This window comes from Solanum pennellii, chromosome 9 (genome assembly GCF_001406875.1).
Source record: "Solanum pennellii chromosome 9, SPENNV200".
Lineage (NCBI taxonomy): Eukaryota > Viridiplantae > Streptophyta > Magnoliopsida > Solanales > Solanaceae > Solanum > Solanum pennellii.
Window position 1 is genome coordinate 19,418,244 of NC_028645.1, and position 8,342 is coordinate 19,426,585.

The following is an 8,342-nucleotide window of genomic DNA, read 5'->3' on the forward strand; positions in this document are numbered from 1 at the left end:
GGGGGGGGTTGATATTTTGGTAAATAAAATTATTAAGTACAATCGTCTTTCTTTGTTTTGTTACTTCCATCATTTCTCACTTTTATGAATTATGGTGCGCCAAATCTTACTCTATAGTCACTGAATATATTTTTTTCTTTAATTTATTAGAATGACGTGTTTCATGCAATAAATGAACTCCGTAAACAGGAGCGATTTGTTATTTAACTTTTCCCTTTAATTTAATATTTTGTTTGTATTCTTTGATTGCTATTATATTATATTTTAACTTATAATATAATTAAACAATAATATATATTGTTATCTCATCCCAAATTCATGAAACAGAAGTAATAATTAATTAAATAGCCTATTTTAATTCAATAGTACACATATTAGATGAGATTAATATGTTGTTAAATAAAGATCAAAAATATACTTTCTAATATAAATATTAATCACTTTATATTATTTTTTTTCAAAAAAAAAAGTTGTAAGTATAATTGAAAGTAAACAGTTACTTATATTTTAATAGTTAATTAACCTCTAATATTATTAATCTATTATATAATATATGATTAAATAGATGTAAGATAACATTCATTGAGTGATTTGTATCGTTATTTTTTAGTTGATTTCTTCACAAGAATTTAAAATTAATGACATTATAGTAAATTTGAAAAAGCTATTTTTCTTGCTCTTGGCATAAGAAAATTAGAAGTTAATTTTATAGTAAGATAATGTTCTACCTAAAACTTTTAAGTAACCAAAACAGTTGAGATAAGATGGCTTACCAAATCTGTGTGCATTACGGTCGTATCCAAAGTTTTCTCAAGAAGAGTGGAAAGCATCACATCAAAAAAATCAGATTGGTCTGATCCACTAGAATTTGAATCATTTCTCAAAAAAACAGTGAATATCGTTTTAGAAATACCAATCCGTAGAGATCATTATTCCTGAAATACCGATCAAAACCAACTTCCCAGCTTAATTCAGAAAAAGCTTGGTCATTATTTGATTCCGATCTCTGGAGGTCGGTATTTACTGACTTGCGGAGGTTAGTTTTAGTTTATGTCGGTAATTTTTAATTTTAGTTTCCAACTTCCGAAGGTCAGTTTAATATATTTGTTTATTTTTTATTTTTATTATTTTCGTCTTCTGGAGGTCAGAATTTTCAATTATCAAATTTTAGAATACCGATCTCCGAAAGTCGGTATTTTTTTCCTATTTTTTAGATTCTGACCTCTTGAGGTCGGTATTTTCATTTCTTATTTTTTTTTATTCCGACCTCTCGAGGTCGGTATTTCTATTTCTTAGTTTTTAGATTCCGACCTCTGGAGGTCGGTATTTCTATGTCTTATTCTTTAGATTCCGACTTCTGAAGGTCTGTATTTATATTTTCTATTTTTTAGATTCTGACCTTCGGAGGTCGGTATTTTTATTTCTTATTTTTGAGATTTCGACCTTTGGAGATCGGTATTTGTATTTCTTATTTTTGAGATTCCGACATTCGAAGGTCGGTATTTCTATTTCTTATTATTTAGATTCCGACCTCCAGAGGTCGGTATTTTTATTTCTTATTTTTTAGATTCTGACCTCCGGAGGTCGGTATTTCTATTTTTTATTTTTTAGATTCCGAACTCCGAAGGTCGGTATTTCTGCTACAAATCTGGCAGCATTGAGCTGCTATTTGAGTATCCCACCTGTATATTTATATCAAAACAACCCAAAGAATTTCAAATAAGCTATTTCAAAATAAAATTCATCCAACTCAAACAATTCCATATTAGCTATTTTAAAATAAACTTCATCAACCAAAACAACACAGTATTTTCAAAATATACATTAAACTATTTCAAAATAAACTTCATCCATCTTCAAATTAAACTAAAATACGATCAAACAATTCCAAAATATAGAAGTCTAAAATGTCAAACAAATACAACTACTCGTTATCACCGTCACTCTCCTTATCACCCTTATCACTCTCATCACCCTCCTAATCAGCTCTATCATCACTACTTGCGGGACATGGAGGAAGAATATTTCCAGATTAATAAAGAAAAGTTAGTTGAAAATTTGAAGAACTTAAAGACCTTCTAAGTCTAATTAGCTAAGTTTTAACTTAATTCAAACACTATATTCACCAACTAAATCACATTAAGTGTTTGGAGAATTTAAAGACTTTCTAAGGCTAATCAGTTAAGGTTTAACTTAACTAAAACACTAGATTCATCAACTATATCACATTAACTTTTTTGGAGAACTTAAAGACTTTCTAAGTCTAATTAGTTAATTTTTAACTAACTTCGAAACACTATATTCACCAACGAAATCACATTACTTGTTTGAAGAACTTAACAATTTTTCTAAGTCAAATTAGTTAAGTTTTAACTTACTTCTAACACTATATTCACCAACTAAATCACATTAAGTATTTGGAGAACTTAAAGACTTTCTAAGGCTAATTAGTTAAGTTTTTAACTAAAACACTATATTCATAAACTAAATCAAATTAACTTATTTAGAGAAGGACTTAAAGACTTTCTTAGTCTAATCAGTTAAGTTTTAACTTAATTCAAATACGATATTCACCAACTAAATCCCATTAACTTATTTGAAGAACTTAACAATTTTTCTAAGTCTAATTAGTTAAGTTTTAACTTACTTTTTACACTATTCACCAACGAAATCACATTACTTGTTAGGAAAACTTAACAACTTTCTAAGTCTAAATAGTTAAGTTTTAACTAACTTCTAACACTATATTGACCAACTAAATCACATTAAGTATTTGGAGAACTTTCTAAGGCTAATTAGTTTAGGTTTACCTTACTTCTAACACTATATTCACCAACTAAATCACATTAAGTATTTGGAGAACTTAAAGAATTTCTAAGTCTAATTTATTAAGTTTTAACTTACTTCCAAACTCTATATTCACCAAAGAAATCACATTCCTTATTTGGAAAACTTAACAACTTTCTAAGTCTAATTAGTTAAGTTTTAACTTACTTCTAACTATATATTCACCAACTAAATCATATTAAGTATTTGGAGAATTTACTTCCAAACACTATATTCACCAACGAAATCACATTACTTATTTGGAAACAGAACAACTTTCTAAGTCTAATTAGTTAAGTTTTAACTTACTTCTAACTATATATTCACCAACTAAATCATATTAAGTATTTGGAGAATTTACTTCCAAACACTATATTCACCAACGAAATCACATTACTTATTTGGAAACAGAACAACTTTCTAAGTCTAATTAGTTAAGTTTTAACTTACTTCTAACTATATATTCACCAACTAAATCATATTAAGTATTTGGAGAATTTACTTCCAAACACTATATTCACCAACGAAATCACATTACTTATTTGGAAACAGAACAACTTTCTAAGTCTAATTAGTTAAGTTTTAACTTACTTCTAACTATATATTCACCAACTAAATCATATTAAGTATTTGGAGAATTTACTTCCAAACACTATATTCACCAACGAAATCACATTACTTATTTGGAAACAGAACAACTTTCTAAGTCTAATTAGTTAAGTTTTAACTTACTTCTAACTATATATTCACCAACTAAATCATATTAAGTATTTGGAGAATTTACTTCCAAACACTATATTCACCAACGAAATCACATTACTTATTTGGAAACAGAACAACTTTCTAAGTCTAATTAGTTAAGTTTTAACTTACTTCTAACTATATATTCACCAACTAAATCATATTAAGTATTTGGAGAATTTACTTCCAAACACTATATTCACCAACGAAATCACATTACTTATTTGGAAACAGAACAACTTTCTAAGTCTAATTAGTTAAGTTTTAACTTACTTCTAACTATATATTCACCAACTAAATCATATTAAGTATTTGGAGAATTTACTTCCAAACACTATATTCACCAACGAAATCACATTACTTATTTGGAAACAGAACAACTTTCTAAGTCTAATTAGTTAAGTTTTAACTTACTTCTAACTATATATTCACCAACTAAATCATATTAAGTATTTGGAGAATTTACTTCCAAACACTATATTCACCAACGAAATCACATTACTTATTTGGAAACAGAACAACTTTCTAAGTCTAATTAGTTAAGTTTTAACTTACTTCTAACTATATATTCACCAACTAAATCATATTAAGTATTTGGAGAATTTACTTCCAAACACTATATTCACCAACGAAATCACATTACTTATTTGGAAACAGAACAACTTTCTAAGTCTAATTAGTTAAGTTTTAACTTACTTCTAACTATATATTCACCAACTAAATCATATTAAGTATTTGGAGAATTTACTTCCAAACACTATATTCACCAACGAAATCACATTACTTATTTGGAAACAGAACAACTTTCTAAGTCTAATTAGTTAAGTTTTAACTTACTTCTAACTATATATTCACCAACTAAATCATATTAAGTATTTGGAGAATTTACTTCCAAACACTATATTCACCAACGAAATCACATTACTTATTTGGAAACAGAACAACTTTCTAAGTCTAATTAGTTAAGTTTTAACTTACTTCTAACTATATATTCACCAACTAAATCATATTAAGTATTTGGAGAATTTACTTCCAAACACTATATTCACCAACGAAATCACATTACTTATTTGGAAACAGAACAACTTTCTAAGTCTAATTAGTTAAGTTTTAACTTACTTCTAACACTATATTCACCAACTAAATCACATTAAGTATTTGGAGAACTTAAAGAATTTCTAAGTCTAATTTATTAAGTTTTAACTTACTTCCAAACTCTATATTCACCAAAGAAATCACATTACTTATTTGGAAAACTTAACAACTTTCTAAGTCTAATTAGTTAAGTTTTAACTTACTTCTAACTATATATTCACCAACTAAATCATATTAAGTATTTGGAGAATTTACTTCCAAACACTATATTCACCAACGAAATCACATTACTTATTTGGAAACAGAACAACTTTCTAAGTCTAATTAGTTAAGTTTTAACTTACTTCTAACACTATATTCACCAACTAAATCATATTAAGTATTTGGAGAATTTACTTCCAAACACTATATTCACCAACGAAATCACATTACTTATTTGGAAACAGAACAACTTTCTAAGTCTAATTAGTTAAGTTTTAACTTACTTCTAACACTATATTCACCAACTAAATCATATTATGTTTTTGGAGAACTTAAAGACTTTCTAATGCTAATTAGTTACGTTTTAACTTAACTAAAATACTATATTCATCAACTAAATCACATTAACTTATTTGGAGAACTTAAAGACTTTCTAAGTCTAATGAGTTAAGTTATAACTTAACCTAAACATTTTATTCACCAACTAAATCACATTAACTTATTTGGAGAACTTAAAGACTTTCTAAGTCTAATGAGTTAAGTTATAACTTAACCTAAACATTTTATTCACCAACTAAATCACATTAAGTATTTGGAGAACTTAAAAACTTTCTAAGGCTAATTAGTTAAGTTTTAACTTAACTAAAACACTATATTCATCAACTAAATTACATTAACTGACTTGGAGAACTTAAAGATTTTCTAAGTCCAATTAGTTAAGTTTTAACTTACTTCCAAAAACTATGTTCACCAATGAAATAACATTATTTATTTGAAGAACTTAACAATTTCTCTAAGTCTAATTAGTTAAGTTTTAACTTATTTCTAACACTATATTCACCAGCTAGATCAAATTAAGTATTTGGAGAACTTAAAGACTTTTTAAGTCTTATTAGTTAAGTTTCAACTTACTTCCAAACACTATATTCACCAACGAAATCACATTACTTATTTGGAAAGCATAACAACTTTTAAGTCTAATTAGTTAAGTTTTAACTTATTTCTAACAATATATTTACCAACTAAATCACATTAATTATTTGGAGAACTTAATGACTTTATAAGTATAATTAGTTAAGTTTTAACTTATTTCTAACACTATTCACCAATGAAATCACATAACTTGTTTGGAAAACTTAACAACTTTCTAAGTCTAATGAGTTAAGTTTTAACTTACTTCTAACACGATATTCACCAACTAAATCACATTAAGTATTTGGAGAACTTAAAGACTTTCTAAGGCTAATTAGTTTAGGTTTAACTTACTTCTAACACTATATTGACCAACTAAATCACATTAAGTATTGTGAGAACTTAAAGACTTTCTAAGTTTTATTAGTTAAGTTTTAGCTTAACTAAAACATTATATTCACCAACTAAATCACATTAATTTATTTGAAATATTTAACAATTTTCTAAGTCTAATTAGTTTAGTTTTAACTTACTTCTAACACTATATTCACCAACACTAGGTTGACACAAATCGATCTTGCAAGAAAATTAATTTTGTCATTAATAGGATCAACTAGTGTTGGTACTTATGCTCAACAAATATATTATATCTAAATTTAAAGCTAAGTGTTAACACTAGATGGACACAAATTGATCTTGCAAGAAAATCGATTTAGTCATCAATAGGATCAACTAGTGTTGATATTTATCCTTACCAAATATTATTTCTAAATTTAAAGCTAAGTATCAACAGTAGATGGACACAAATCAATCTTGCAAGAAAATCGATTTTGTCATCAATAGGATCAACTAGTGTTGGTACTTATGCTTAACAAATACATTATATTTAAATTTAAACCTAAGTGTCAACACTAGATGGACATAAACCGATCTTGCAAGAAAATTGATTTTGTCATCAATAGGATCAACTAGTGTTGGTACTTATGCTTAACAAATATATTAAATCTAAATTTAAAGCTATGTGTCAACACTAGATGGACACAAACCGATTTTGCAAGAAAATCGATTTAATCATCAATAGGATCAACTAGTATTGATACTTATCCTTAAAAAATGTATTATTTCTAAATTTAAAGCTAAGTGTCTACACAAGATGGATACAAATGAAGTAGGTGGATACAAACACACTATATAAAATAATTGTACTTAAACTTTAGAGATTTATAATCACCAAACCTTATCTCCAACTTTGATGAAAGAAGCAATATAATGTTGTATCAACTTTTTTATATGTTGAGCTTCCAGAGTTGCCTAGCACGAAAAGAGGTAAAAAAGTTAACACAAGAAAAATAGAGTTTGAACTTACTTACACGACATGTTACATACAAGAAGATCAAGTAGGGCATTAAGTCATACTCTTAAGTCATTTGTATTTTTATTTCAAAATAGTTCGATTTGATTCACTAACATCAATAGCTCAACTCAAGTATGGATTCCCACCAACCTACTAATTTATCCCAAACACGAGGATGTATGATTTTTTCTTTATGATAGGACCATTTACTAACAACAAAAATATTACAACTCTACCATAATAATAGTACTTCAAGCACTTCAATAAACAAATTTGGAAATATGTTTTCAACTAGAGATTCTAATAACACTTCAAGCACTTCAATCAAAATCTTTTAAGGGAGATGTACATACAAAAACGCAAGCAGAAAGTAGCAACCCCCAAAGTCAGAAAACTAGTTCCTTTAGGTTGTCCTAAAGAATTATGAACATCAATACAAAAAATTATGAGGTAATAATAAAAAAGGGGTAACAAACTGTTGATAACTTATGAACATCATTAAGAAAATTATGAGGTAATAATAAAAAGGGAAAAAAACCTAGACAGATCCGTTTGGTATGAAATCACAGGCATTTGAGCCTCAGCTTGAGCAGTTGGTGTTGTTTCTATCGCCCTCTAGCCGAGCTGCTGGCTTGCTGTCGTTGGTTGAAGCTGCTGGCCGCCTGGGGTTCTGCCGGAGTTGTGGCTGCTGCTGCTGCTGGATGCTCGCCGATGGCTGGCTGTTGATCCTCGCCGGAGTTAGCTATGGATAAGAGATGGGAGGGGGATAGAGGAAAAAAAAAGAGAGGAGGGGGAAAGAGAGAGGGGTCGAGGGAAGAGGAGAAGAGGAAGACGAGAGGGAGAAAGAGGAGTCGCCGGGGGTGCTGGTCGCCGGTGATCCATTCGGAGGAGGAGAGAGGAAAGAGGGGCGAGGGGAGAAGAGATGAGGGAAAGAGAGAGAGGCGGGTGAAGGGGTAGGTATGAGAGAGAGATACATTTGAGTTAGGGTTTTGATATTATTCTTTTTTTCAAGAGAAGTATTTAATTTATTGATCACGGGATGTCAGTATTTTTTAGAATATTAATTTATCGATCACGAAATGTCGATATTTATTAAAATAATTATCTATATTTAATAAATACCAACATCGTGAATTCAATATTATTTAAATAAAATAATAATTTAAATATGTCAGTGTGTGTGTGTGTGTGTGTGTATATATATATATATATA

At 28.4% G+C, this 8,342-nt stretch overlaps 1 pseudogene; it reads right to left on the reverse strand.

Moving 5' to 3' along the window:
• The window catches only part of LOC107030036, a 60,408-nt pseudogene that overhangs the window by 1,074 nt on the left and 50,992 nt on the right, over window positions 1-8,342 (reverse strand).